The sequence below is a fragment of the Paroedura picta genome, chromosome 3, assembly GCF_049243985.1.
Source record: "Paroedura picta isolate Pp20150507F chromosome 3, Ppicta_v3.0, whole genome shotgun sequence".
In the NCBI taxonomy this organism is placed as follows: Eukaryota; Metazoa; Chordata; class Lepidosauria; order Squamata; family Gekkonidae; genus Paroedura; species Paroedura picta.
The window spans coordinates 94082396-94097379 of record NC_135371.1 but is presented as its reverse complement, the minus strand read 5'-3'; positions in this window follow the sequence as shown (position 1 = coordinate 94097379).

Sequence of the window (14984 nt, the reverse complement as noted above, 5' to 3'; positions counted from 1 at the left end):
AGGTATTGTCGAGAAGCACTTCAGTCTTCCAGGAAAACTGACTTTTTCAGACTCCTTGCTTAATGCTCTCAACCCAACAGGCTCCATGAGAGAGGACAAGAACAACAATGATTTGAGTGGCAGTGTTGGGAAATGGACACAGAGTACAGTTTATGACTAAAACAGAATTATTGGACAAGTTACTAAGCAGAAGTACCACTCCTACAGGAGAAGACAAATCTAAAGCCTTAACCATAAACTCAGAACTTTCTTTAAATGAGCTCTCACTGGATACTTTGTTGTCCCTTGGGACATCCTGGAAAGATCTTTTCCCCCACAGATCTTTGCAAATCAGGATGACTTCTCTCTGAGGAATGTCTTTGAAGCTGACCTGAACAAGAAGTTGGCTTCCCTGATCCCAAATACACCTGTGAGGAAACTAATCTCACATCTGATCCATCTTCTGAAAATGGATTGCAAAGCACCCACAATCCAGATGGCTTGTGCAAAACTCGTCTCCAGAACAGGCCTTCTCATGAAACTTTTAACTGAAAATGTCAATGAGACCTCATCTCTGTGGAAGTCATATTTCTGGCCTTCCAAGAATGTATCCAATACAACTACTGCAAGTTCAAGAAATTTGGAGAACTCTTTGCCAGCAAGGCAAGGAATTCCAGAATATGGATATAGAAATAAAATGGTGCTGGCTGTTTCCGTGACTACTATACTCATGGCTATCATTGTTGTCATCTGCCTGATTAAGATCTGCTCTCAGTCTTCTGCTTCCAAAGATAGGAGCTTTCTGGAAAGATTTAAGAAATCCATCCCAGATGAAGAGCATTCCAGATCAAGCTCTGTGTCGACGGAGAAGACTCCTCAACTCAAGGACCAGCCTTTGTGTGAAACAGAAAAGAACAAGGTGGACAAATTGCACCATGAAGACGAGAAAAAACGCAGCTTCGCAGAATCCACTCCTGATAAACCATCATCTGTACCAACACTAGAACTACTGGTGCCTCCTATTCCTCCACCACCTTCTCATTCTCCTGCTCCACCAGCACCACCTTCTACTTCTTCTCAAAAGTCCATTATGAAAAAGAGTTCAGATGCAGGAAAAGGAACTTCCAAGACCAGCAGTTCAAAACCAACAGGACCTGAGAACCCCACTGGAACAGAGGGTTCAAGTGAAGTGCCTGAAAGTGGGGAGGGAGATTAGGAGGAGGATGAAGATGATGATGAGAGTGAATGAACAATCTGGTTTTACAACTATTACCACAACTATAGTAATGTTTCACTTTTGTTAATATTAAATGTGATTAAAAACACACCTCTGAAATATAAAAATCTAACAGAATAGACAGTTTGCTCTGGACATCTACAAGCATGCTTCTGTCTGTAGAAAGAACAGTCATCATTGTGAACCAAAGAATTTATGGAATAAGATCATCAAGATTGATTTCATTCATTTGACGATAGATATAATAGTAAGAAATAATTCTTGTTTCCCCTTTTTTTCTTCTATTTTTTATTTTGGATTTTTCTCTCTCCCTTCTTACTTAATCCATTTTTATTTCATTCTCCTTTTCTTTTTCTTCTTTGCCTTTATGTGTATGGCAAATCTTTAAAAACAACTTCCTTTGCAGTTAATTATAGACAACCCCAGGGTGGTAAATGGCTTACTCAAGACAGTATGTTGTATGATGGCTGCACTAATAATGATATGTGTATAACATTGATAATACATTTTTTAAAAATGTACCCGAACTGAGAGGCAGTAGCCCTCCCTGTCTCAAACCCAATAATCCTTGGTTGTGACTCAGGGTTTCCATTGTTACCATAGTAGTTACTATGCTATGAGATCTGTTAAATGATGTCGAAAGGTTCACATTAACAGGGTTACCGATGTGCAGATTGCCAAAAGCCTGGATAAAGTGCTCATCAAACTGTCCAAACAGAATCATAAGAAACAACTGGTAAGTATAATGGAACTCCTCAATGGACTCCCTGTTTTCATTATACACCCACAAAAAAAAACATTTTTTTCCTGTTTTACCTGGGCATTGAATGCTTTGTCTTCCATTTCCATGGATTCATTAAAATCCTTGTCATTTTCTGTGTCCTTCTGAGTTTCCTCATCTTCAGATTCCTCAACAGGATTCCAGTACATGCAATGCAGAGGATTGGGTATCCCCAAGTCCACCTCATCTGCAAGATGGCCTGTAACAGGATGGGTTCTCCAAGACGGTAGCATTGTACTTTCTATGTTTGCAAGGCCATTTACCTCTGCAGTTGTAGGGCATTTGGCCATCTCATCCTCCTCACTGAGGGGCCAGTAAACAAAATGAGTGGGAACATCCCCATCAAAGCTACCTGTAGTTGCTGTAGCGAGGTTAAATACCAGGCACCTCATGGCAGCACTAGGTCTCAGCACAGGTGATGGGTTAGCAAGTATTAGGGGCCTGTTAGGAGTCTCCCAAGAGCCTCTTGTGGTGCAGAGTGGTAAGCGGCAGAAATGCTGTCTGAAGCTGTCTGTCCATGAGGGTGGGAGTTCGACTCCAGCAGCTGGCTCAAGGTTGACTCAGCCTTCCGAGGTCGGTAAAATGAGTACCCAGCTTGCTGGGGGGTAAATTGGTAATGACTGGGGAAGGCACTGGCAAGGCCACCCTGTATTGAGTCTGCCATGAAAACACTGGAGGGCATCACTCCAAGGGTCAGACATGACTCAGTGCTTGCACAGAGGATACCTTTACCTTTAGGAATCTCGATGTTTTCAACAAGAGCCATGGTTTGTATATTTTCAGCAAGAGCAGTGGTGTGTCTGCTAGCACAAGTGGTTTCTTTCCTAAAATCACTTCTTTGGGGGGCTGTCCCAGCCTCTTTGTTATTGGTCAGAGGTGACAGGGTGTGTTGCTAAAGGGAACACATGGCTGTACCTGGTCATTCCCATTGGTTGTGACGCAGTAGGGAGGGTTGGTCTATGCTGCACGTCTCTTCGAACGCTCTCACGAGGAGTGTAAAAAAATGGCTGCATTTCCGGTGGGAGCATGGTCTTAGAAATTGTTTCTGGGGGCAAAGGGGGCAGAAGGTGGGGGCATGACACCATCACTTCCAGGGAGGGGGGGTTATGTGGCATAATGTGGCACTTCCGGGCCAGGGACCAGGGGCCATAGGGCATGATGATGCTACTTCCGGTGTCATCAGGGGTGTGAGTGGTGTAATGGTGGCACATCCGGGTCAGGGGGCGCATGGGGTGGGGCATGATGACGGCACTTCTGGTGACGTCAAGGCGGCGTGGTGATATGGCGGCACTTCTGGGGCATGGGGCACGGCATGATGATGCCACTTCCGGTGACGTCAGAGGGTGTGGTTATGCAAATAGGTTAATTAGTATGCAAGGTGTTGGGCATGATTATGCTCATTATAATATGTGTACCCCTTTACTACTAAGGTGCAATATGTTGGCTAAATAATATAAGTCCACTTTGTAAATTGGACTCTTATCATTCAGCTGACAGATCGGACCTTTCTTTATCTCCTGCCTTCCATCAGTCCAATAGGATTTCTTTTTGGACTTATTTTCAAAGGGTGGCAGATTATTTGCTCATTTATGAAACACTTGCACTATCTAAAGAGCTGTTCCAAGCACACCCAACGGCCTCTGGGTATCCTGTGCAGTATCGGAGGGTTGTCCCTTAGCAAAGCAGATCTCATTCAAAACCATAATTCTCAGAAGTAATGTGCCATGCAGCAAAATTGTTCTTTTTTGAGAAACATAAGCAAATAGCTATTTAATCTTTCCAGGACACCAGAGACACCAGCAATTTTGCCATCACCAAATCCCTAAGCATATCCCAATATTATTATGAATATATAGATTAGTAATTTATTACTAGCTGTTTAATTGCCTATGACACAACCATAAAGACAGAATGCAGGATGAGATTGTTCTTGAAATTACTGATGTGGCTTACAGTGTTCTGATTTGTATGCATTTACCATTTCAAGTTACACTGCATAGCTACAATCTGATGCAGACATAGTTTATCAATCTTATTTTCTTATTAAAGTTATTTAAAAGTTTTTAAATGAAGTACGTTTAGGAGCGGAGCTTATTTTTTGATGGTTTTATAATGTATCTTTTCATGTATGTTTTAAATTGTTAGCTGCCTTAGCGGCCCTTGTAAGGGCAGAAAGGCAGGATACGAATTCTGTAAATGAATACTATTGGGCCTTCTATAGCCTATACTCTCCTACAGGCTTCAATAGAGAGGCTACCATTCAGTCTTCTTAGAGCCTGTTGCCCCCACTTGCTGAACAGTTTGGCTGCAGTCCTGTTTTCCTGCCACATACCCACTTCTACATTGAGGCCAGAACGCAATACAACTTCCTCTGAGATCAAGCTTTTCTCCCAGTAGCTTGATCTAATATATCTTAACTAGATCTAAAGCCCATTTTATTTTTAAAAGACATATTGCAACAGGAAAAAGATCAAAAATCCCTCCTATCACACACTGGGGGGTGGACATGGGGAGATGATTATAAGCCACCCATAGAGTGACCCAGAAGGGGGGGGGTCAGATCTTGCTTTGTGCGCCGGCCTCAACCATAGACCTGGTGGAAGAGCCCCATTTTACAGGCTCTGTGGAATGCAGAAAGTTCCTGCAGGGCCTGTAGCTTTTCTTTTTATTCCACCAGGAATAATTCATCCCCCTGAACAGGAAAAGGAGATGCAGAAGATGATGGAGTTTGGCTCCTGTAATGGGTAATGAGTATTTTTAAACTTTTAACTATGATTTTATTATTTTTAAAGTTAATTCTAAATTATGTTAATGATAAGTTATAAACCGCCCCAAGTTGGCAATGCCAGGAGGGGCAGTATAGAAATCGAAATTATAAATAAATAAATTTCAGGAGGAAACTTCAAATGCTATTAGCAAAATGTCCAACTACTTGACTGGTGGTATAAGGTGCCTGTTCTACTCCTCCCCCTCCCCTTTGCTATTTAACAGCTGGAGATTATTCCTGCAACTTTATTGTAGCAGCAGCTGGGAACAGAACAAGCTGTTGAATGTTGACAGAACCTGTTCCATTTCAGAGAAGTTGTGGTTTTGCTGACGTGTGGGTGTGACAGGTGCCTTCAGAATGTGCCCAACTTTCAGCAGGCAAGGCAAGGTTGACAGCAGAAGGATGGCTTAGGAAGAAAAAGACTGGCATGAAACTAGAGGGGAGGGCTCACCGCAGCTATTTGCATATGCTCCATTACATGGGTGAGTCAGCTGGTAGCTTCTTTTTGATAGGGTGCTGTGGATTCTGGCTTCAGACTGAATAAATGCTGCAGCATCCTAAGGAAGCCAAATTCATTCAGCAGAATGCGGCTCAATGCCGAAATCTGTTCTACAGTCGGCTACCAGATATCCTAGCATGTTAAAGAGGCTGACTAATCCTACTGTCAGTTATATAGGAGCTCTAAATATTGCTTCATTCCATGGTACAGCTGTTTGGGCGGCAAGGTAGACTGGGGCTGGGAGGAAGATGCCCTGCTGATTTTGGCCTGTATCTTTCTTTGAGGGACGTAGGAATGACTTAGTGCAGCAGTGCCATGGAATCCCACTTGCTCATGCCATCAAGGAAGTCAGTTACTTAATTATTTAAGCAAGGCATCTTTCTTCTTCATTTAGGCACATTTGATGTAATCTTCGGCAGGAACACAGTGTCTTTCTCTGTGTGCAGGGAGTCCCTTATTTAAAGATCCCAGTGAGCTTTTAAAAGCAGTTTTCAATCTTCCTCCAATTTGTATTCCTTAGTCCACTATGTTCAGTTCTTTGATGGTCACCTTAAATCAATCCAGCGTGTTGCAGCAGTGAAACAAGCAAACTGTGTTGGGGTTATAAGGGAAGGGACTGAAAATAAACCCGGGTGTATCAAGAGGGCCCTGTATAGATCCATGGCATAGCCTAATTTGGAATGCTGTTTATAGTTCTCCAAAAGAGGTGCAGAAGAAGGCAACCAAGATGATTAAGGGGGTTGGAGTACCTCCCCTATGAGAAACAGCTGAACAGTACTGGACTTTTTAATTTCTCTCTTAATCTCAGCAACAATTCTGGCTAGTTGCTGCCATCATAAACAAAAGCTCAGAAGGGGATAACTCAAGATTGCAATATTTGTCACTGTTTTGTATTAGCATCCCTTACTTAGGTAGAGGTGAACAGAAGAGGTACAGGATCTATAAAAATAGTGCATCTTCCAATTAGTAAGAAAATAGCGAAAGGTTCTTAATGGCTGAACAACACCGTTCTATAGCAATAATGGGAATGCTGCCCAAACCAATCAGAATGTATATACAGTATTTGCTGGCGTATAAGACTACTTTTCTCTCATGAAAAACATGCCTCCAAGTGGGGGGGTCGTCCTATACGCCGGGTGCACTTCAGTTGGGATAGACATAGCTGCCCATAGTGGCCCATAGTACTGTAATGTAATGTAACAAACTCTATATTTCGAGTGGAAATGTTGGGGGGTCGTCTTATACGCCCAGTCGTCTTATACGCCGGCAAATACGGTATCTGATAAAGAGATCTTTATGGACAAACAGAATCCACAAGTAAGGTCAGCCATCTAAGTGAAAAATAGCAATAGATATTCCATAGGCTTCTTGTTATAGCTTTGGATTTTCATTAATACTTTTGGTTCTCCCCTTTTCCTTTTCTCTCTTGATTCTATATTATGTATGTACACTGTATGATTTTAACCTGTAATTTATATGGGATGTATACATATGATGGAAGTTATATATAATGCTTATTCATTGTGCAGAAATAACTTCAAAATATTCTGCGTTAAAAATTAAATTCTGTGGACAAATCAATGGGGTATAACAATGAAGAATCCTGGGTTCTATTTGTGCAATGCAGAAGTGAACTTGTAACAGAGGTCAGAAGTCAAAACAACAGAGAGGAGAAATTAAAAATTATCTCAAGTTGGAAAACATGTTTGTTTCAGTGACTATACCTCTTTATCAATCGTTTTCATTGCAATGTGGGAAGTTAATAGGCATGCTGTATAAACCTTGATCATACCTTTTGTAAATAAGGATGGCTTGGTATGTGGAAGCAAACAATACATAAGCATAAACAAGATGATGATCGCCGATATATCGGGGGTGTTGAATTTTGGCTGCCTTTAATCCCTGTACTTGTTACTTTGCCCCTTTTCAAATTCATTTTCCAGAGCAGAAAAAGACACATGGAACAAATAGCTCAGTGTATCTCATATAGCTAGGGAGATCCCTAAAGCGAAGAGAATTGGTCTGGTTTGAGGTGATATTTACTGCTTGCTTAAAGATTGGGCCAAGAGGTACAACTTGGATGAAAGATGACTGGCCTCTGCACTAAACCTGTCACAGAGAAATCTGACTGGCTGTAAACTGCAGATTATCAGTGATACAAATCCTTTCTATGAGTTTCCGACTTCTTCTAGAAGTGCTGAGAGGACAATAGGCAAGGAGGATCCCTTTACCATTTCCATCAGCCTGTATCATCAGAGGAGTATTGTCCAGACTTGTTTAGCAAGTAAAACAGCTTCTTCAGCTGAACTGAAGGTCTGTTACTGGAGCAGATGATCACAAGTTCTTCTTCTAACATTGCAGGGAATTGCTAAGCCAATGACTGGGGGTGGCAGCTCTCTGTGGGTATGTTGCAAAAGCTTTATTGTGCTGGAAGGAAGCGGCAGGAAAGCACATGCACTTCTTATCAACACTTCATTCAGCATCTCCATTTACTATATTAAGCCACAGATTTCATGCCCTCCCTGTCGTCAGCTGCCATCTGACTTCCTTGGGCTGAACACAAGATAATGGAAATCAACTTAGCATTTACACAGACCTTTCTAGGGGATAAAATCAGTTCACGCACATCTCACTCATCTTTAGAAGCACCCTACAAACACTGTTGTTACCCCTACACAGAAGATGTGGAGCAAAAGCAAGAAAAAAATGGCTAGATAAAGCCACCTAATTAGTTTCCAGTGGGGCAAGAGTTGCCCCAGAGTCTCTTCTGGTTCACCATTAAGTTCTTTCTTCTTGTGAATTCAGACTGGGAGAACTAGCCAATGAACAAGGAATAACTATCTTCTTCTTGGTTGTTTTATATATGCAGCTTTCAGAAGTGATAAATTGTGATGGTCAGACAGGTGGGGATAATGTGAGGAGATTATGTTGGGAGGTCTTCTTCCCTTGCCCAGAAAGGAGAAAAAACTATGGCCTTGAATCCTCCATATCTGGTATGCAGAAGAACATTGCAACTGCCACACATTATTCCTGCTCTATATATACGTCTGTGTGTGTGTGGGGACACACACACACACACACACACACACAAATAAATGTTGTTGATTACTGCTTTCCTTTTAACGGGATGAACGGGATGAGAAAACCTATCATTTCAGTAAGTGTGATGATCCCCCCTTTTCTGATCCTTGTCCATCAGTGTACTCAAATTTTGAACATGCCACACTACTTGAAACCATTGTTCCAAACTTAAAGATGGGTAGAAATCCTGTGCTCCTCCTGAAACTATTCACATATTTTGTAAGCATCGCTGTTGAATGCTCAATAAACATTCATGAGCATGTTCAATAAAGGTTCACCCTTTGTTGCCAGTTCTTTCCCTCAATTAATGCCCCTCTTCCCTGAGGCACAAATCTTATCGTTCTAAAGGGGATTACTAACTTGCTGTTGTGGACAGGTAGCTTTTTAAATAGAGCATAGTTAATTCACACTAATGTTATGTCAGGAAATCCTGGCTGCTAAGCAGGGTCTACCCTAGTTAGTATTTGAATGGGAGACCATGGGAAGGCAGACAATGGCAAGCCATCTCTCAACATCTCTTGACTTGAAAATGTATACGGCTGCCATAAATTGGCCAACACCAATTTACTGGTTCCCATTCTTCCCTTGCAGGCACAGGAACTGATAGAAATTATAACTGTAATTTTTACAGCCTCTTGTATTAAGAAGGTCAAACCCCCCAACTCAAAAAAATTCTGTCATTATGTGCTAGCAGTGGCTACCTGTGAGTTGCATGTGATCACAGCTTGTACCAATGGCACAGATGCTAGTTTATACCTATTGTAATAAAGGTATAGGCTGATATCTTAAAACATTAGTTTTGAATATCACTATTTTATGTGTACATGTTCCTGTGGAGCATCAGTTCATATTATCAACTGTGCTAGGCCTCCTAAATGGATATTAATATATCATACTTCTATATCAGGAACTCTCTTTCTTACAGAGTTACCCTGTATAGTTCAATGGAACATGTTAGCTGGTTTTTCAGGACTACGAAATATCGAGATAATTCTGCTTATGTTCATACTGGCTGTTTTACTGAATAACCCGATATAGCTTAATGGCATTAACAATCATAGATTAGAATAAAGACTAATACTGCAAGCTGGCCAGTTGTTATTTATCTGGAGATGATAATTTTATCTTAAATCTCTTAGACACAGTTCCTGGAGTTCTGATCTCTGTTTGCTCAAGATGATTGACAAAAAGGGTGTGCTTACCTGAGTGGGTAGCATGGGTTGACCAAGGTATGGATTGAAATCAGTGTACACCCTTGTTTTGAATAATTTCAGAACTATTGTTTACTTATAGTTGCTGAAGACAAGGAAATAGTGGTGGATGATCCCAGTTAACCTGCATTGGGCATCTTCATTCATGCAGGGCTAACCATAGTTAATTCACAATTGTGACAGGTTGTGCTGTTCTTACTATTACTCCGGAAAAGAGATGGTAAGAAATCGCTGCAAAGAGAACCAAACCTGATTGTTGACTAGCAGTAAAGCCTATTGTACAAAAATACAGTGGGCTCTGGCTGCCTGTGCTCCCTTTCAATATTCTCCCACAGTCTGTGAAGGTAGGGAGGAGTGTTGAAAGGGACCACAGGGTGTCAAACAGCTGATCATGACAGCGGCAATGCAGGGGCCTGGTCCCTTTAAATGCTCCTGGCCTTGGTGAGGAGCATTTAAGGCAGCCGAATTCCTCAGCATTGTCTATTATGTTTATTCTGACAGTATGCTCAGCAATTCTCCAGAATCTCAGATTTGCCCAACATTCACTTCAGATACTGTTCAACTGAAGATTTGATAGATCACATTTGGAATGTTTTGCATGCAAAGCACATACATTACTATTTAACCCATTTCTCAGCTGTACATCCATTTACAGCTGACTATGAAGCCAAAGCTGAATGCCAAGGAGCGTGGAAACCCATCTCTGACTATGGAGTCCTAACACTACCACTGAGTGTCATCAACGAATAGCCCCAGGAAGCAGCTGGGTGAGAAGAACCTGTTACATCTCCAGGAAGATGAAAGATTAAAAAAATCTCAAAACTAAGGTAGATTTTTATTCAGACTTGTTTTACAATGAAATTCTATTAGATAGGAATAACTTGTTTGTACCTGTAAATCAACAAATCTAGTATATGGGCCTTCTATAGAAAAGTTATGTTCTGTATAGAGAGAAACTACAGCTGTTAGGCAATAGTATATAAGGTATTGCTAGTATTGCTACTTGGGTTCCAATTCATACATGCATAGCCGTATACAAAAACAATTTTCTTGAAGAACACGGTATAATCACAGAGGCTTCTAATGAAGATGTTTTAAGAAAACTGAAAACTGCATTAGTAAGAAAAAGGCCAGGAAATTTGTTCTGAGGATTTTAATTTTCCATTACAATGTACCTGCTCATTCCACAAAAGTAGTAAGGATTGTACTATAGTAATTTTGTTGGGTAATCTTATCCCACCTACCTTACAGCCCTCATCTTGCCACTGCAGACCTCTTTTTGTTCCCCAAACTCAAAGAACATTTAAAAGAAATATAATTTGTCTCTTGAGGATACCAAAACTGCCATTTTGATGTGGTGTAAATTGGAGACTGAGCAAGACATTTCATGACATTGCCAGCCAACTTATCTTTGATCATGAATCAATTAATAAATGTTTTTCTCCAGTACCTCAGCATGCAAAAAAAATCATGCTGATTCTTGGGATCCTATTTATTTAATTAATGAATTATTGGATTTTTGTACCGCTCCCTTCCTATGGCTCAGGGTGGTTTACATATAACATTGCAGGGTAGTACATGGAATGACCTAAACATATAACATAGTCAAAAATCACATCACCAATAATCCAACAGTGGTTATAGCTTAACATAATTTCAAAGGTTTGATCAAAAATAATATAATCAGAATGACAACTTAGATACACCCCCCCCCAGATAAGTCACACTGGTTCAGGCCATGGAGGAGGCATCTGAGGGAGACCTATGGATGTTATTGGGATGGTTGGTCTCAGGCTAATGCCTGGTGGAGGAATTGTGGGAGTTCAGGCAGGGCCCTGATCTCTTCAGAGAACTCATTCCACCAAATGGGGGGCCAGAACAGAAAAAGCTCTGGCCCTTGTTGAGGACTGATGTGCTTCTTTGGGGCCAGGGGTCACCAGCCAGTTGCCAATGGCAGAGCACAATGCTCTTTCGGGGGTATGGACAAAGGGACAGTCCCAGAATGCGTATGGCCTTGAAGGTAAGAACCAAAACCTTAAGCCTGACCCAGAATTCAATTGAGAGCCAGCTGAGTTGTTGAAGTATAGGCTGGATGTGGGATCTGCATGGCAAATTGATGAGAATCCTGGCCCCGCTGTTCTGAACCAATTGTAGTTTCCAGATCAAGGATAAGGGTAGGCCCGTGTACAGCAAGTTGTAGAAGTCCAGTCTAGAGGTGACTGTTGCATGGATCACTGTGGCTATGTGTTCTGGTGCCAAGTAGGGTGCTAGTAGCTTGGCTTAGTATAGATGGTAGAAGGCCTGCCATACTACTCTCGTGACCTGTGCCTCTATGGAGAGGGAGATGTTGAGAATCACACCCAGGTTTCTGGTGGAATGGGCTACTGCTACACACATTCCTCTAGGTTGGGTAAGTGCACTTCCTCACTTGGTCCCTTCCTACCCAGCCACAGGACCTCCATCTTTGCAGGGTTCAGTTTCAGATGACTCTGCTTGACCCATTTCATCACTGCTTCCAGGCATCTGGTTAAGCTTTCTAGGGGAGAGTCAGGGAGTTCATCCACCAAGAGGAAGAGCTGGGTGTCATCTGCATATTGATGGCAACCCATCCCAAGCCTCTGCACCAGCTGAGCAAGAAGGCACATGAAGGTATTAAATAAAATAGGAGAGAAGATTGCTCCCTGTAGGACTCCACATGTGAGCTGGTGACGGTTGGATACTCTCTCTCCTGAAGGAAGGAGGTCAGCCATTTGAAGGCTGTCCCCTATATCCCAGTGTCGGCAAGGCAGTGAGCTAGGACCTTGTGATCTACAGTAAGGAACTTTGCTGAAAGATAAAATACTATAAGCAGCAGTGACCGGACTCGGTCTAGCTAGCAGCGGAGGTCATCCATCAGTGCGACTAGGACCGTTTCCATCCCATGGCCAGGCTGAAAATCTGACTGAAATGGGTCAAGGGCTGAAGTTTCCTCCAGTAATGCTGATATTTGGTCCACTGCAGCCCTTTCAACTAACTTGCCCAGAAATGCTAGATGCAAGATGAAGCAGTAGTTGTTAGGCTCCTGCGGGTCCAGGGATGATTTTTGGAGCAACAGGCGGACCACTGCTTCTTTTATCCCCTCCTTTTGTTGACTGGATTTTTCTTGTCACTGTTAGTCATTCAAGTATAAGAAGTGCTAACGAAAGCTTGCAAACTCTTACAAAAAATTGGTTAAGTAGTGTATCATTGGCTTTCACTCTCTCTGGGTTTCTAATGCAGTCCAATCAATTATTTTTAGATGTGTGCTGAGGCTTATCCTGTTTCAGCAGATATATTGTGGGAAACTCTCACATGGAATCTGCTAAACAAAAGTTCTAATGACACTCTAGAAAGCAAAGAAATTGGGGAAATAGAAGGCTTAATAATGGTTCCCCGAAGACAGATAAGGATTGCCCCGGGCAAATCTAGCTTGCTGATTACAAGGGGCTAATTCTCTAGAGCCCCAAACAGCATGTCAAGGAAGCAGTAAAACACCATCTATTGTGAAAGGTAATTTAGGATACAGGATTCACAGATAAATAAAACATTTTTTGTATATTTTAAAGTGCTGTTGCAATTTAAATCCCTCATCCTCCACTCTCTTATGGCTGATTGATAAATACTTGGCACCTGCTCTGTATTCCTTTGGGATGATTTGATGTATGAGCATCTCAAGCAGGGCCATCTTCTAAGAGGCAGCAAAAGTCTACATTTTGTTTCACAGGGCATTTTTAGTGTCCTCTTTTACACTGCTTTGTAAATGGTGGCAGTTTGATCTGTGCTGGTGGGCAGCATCTTCCTTGCTCTTTTGGTTCTTTGTTTGAACAATGACCCCGGACGTGATGAAAGTCCCCATCCAATAAAAGTCGGTTCCTCCCTGATGGAGTTTACAATCTGAAAATCAATTGAGGCTGAGAGTTGGTTTTTCTCAGATACTAAAGGACTTAAGCCTTTAAAGGACTGAAAGAAGTAGGAAACATTTAAAATAAAAAGCTTTTAAAAAAAACCCTGTTATCTGAGAGTAGGGAGCAGCTAAATAATGCACGATGATCCTTTGTTCCCTATTGTAGTGGCTAAAAAGCAGCAGACCCTAATCGGGAGAAGCAAGTTTGATTCCCCATTCCTCTTCCGCATGCATCCAGCTGGATGCTCTTGGGTTAGTCACAGTTCTCTCAGAGCTCTCTCAGTCCCATCTACCTTGCAGGGTGTTTGTTGTGGGAAGAGGAAGGGAATGCAATTATAAGCCACTTGAGATTCCTCAGGATGGAGAAAAGTGGGATGTGAAAAACAATTCTTCTTTTACCTAAAACTGAAAATCTGCAAGTTGCAAATTTTCATTTCATGGAAACAAGTAATTTTGGGTACATTTAAAACAAATGGTCTCAGACCAAGATGGATACTACAAAATTAAGTGACATATGAATATGTTTTCCCTCTTTGACTAAAGTTTAGCTTAAAGAACCAATCTTTCCCCCTGGGGAAGCTCTCTGATTAGTTAAATAGAACTAGGTGGAGCAGATTATTCTTCCTTCCTCTATATCCAGTTCTAAATACAAACAACAAAATCCCCTTCTAACTGTTCTTACCACTTCCCTCTGACATTTTCTGTACTCCTTTCTCATAATGGTCACTTCTGTTATATTAATTGTATGGAGGATGGAGGATATGGATGGACAAATAAATGGCAGCCACTAGGGGTCAGAAGCTGCATCTGCAATTAATAACTGGGCTGTCATCAATGGTTTATACTCTCTCTCTCTCTCTCTCTCTCTGTGTGTGTGTGTGTGTGTATATGTGTGTGTGACCCCCCCCCAAAAAAAATCCGGTCTTTGAAAACTGACAGACACTGTGCCAGACAAGCATTTGGGCTTTTTCCTGTAGCCCATAAACCATAGTAAATAAAGAACTTTTAATAACAAGTTGCCCATTCTTTGCCTCCCCTTCCAATTTGAACTCATGATGCTAGAAGAAATGTGTACTGTGTGCATTCTTGTTTTTCTGTTCTGTTAACCCTCTAGCTCCTTTGGTGCATGAAGAGCTACAGCTGAGCAAAGGTTTCAGTTCTGCACATATGATGAAGTTTGCCAATTGGGGGCTTCTGTTTCGTACATTTACAATTCTGCTCTCAGAGTCAGTTAAGTAGATTATTCTCTACATTTTATTGGTTCCTGTTTCTGTTTGGACTAAGGAAAAATGTGGAGAGTTTATATGTGGCCATGTATATCCATGGACTTTGCTGAGTAGGGGTTTGCCACTTCACCTTCTGTTGCAGGGGCTGCAGCCCCCCCCCCCCATGCTAGTGGAGTTCAGCATTGCCCCAGGAACAGCACAGGGGACAAAGTAGGGGTCTGTAGTAAGAGGCAGGGAATTAGAAGTGAATGGTTGGATACAGGCAAATTAGATCATTTTTG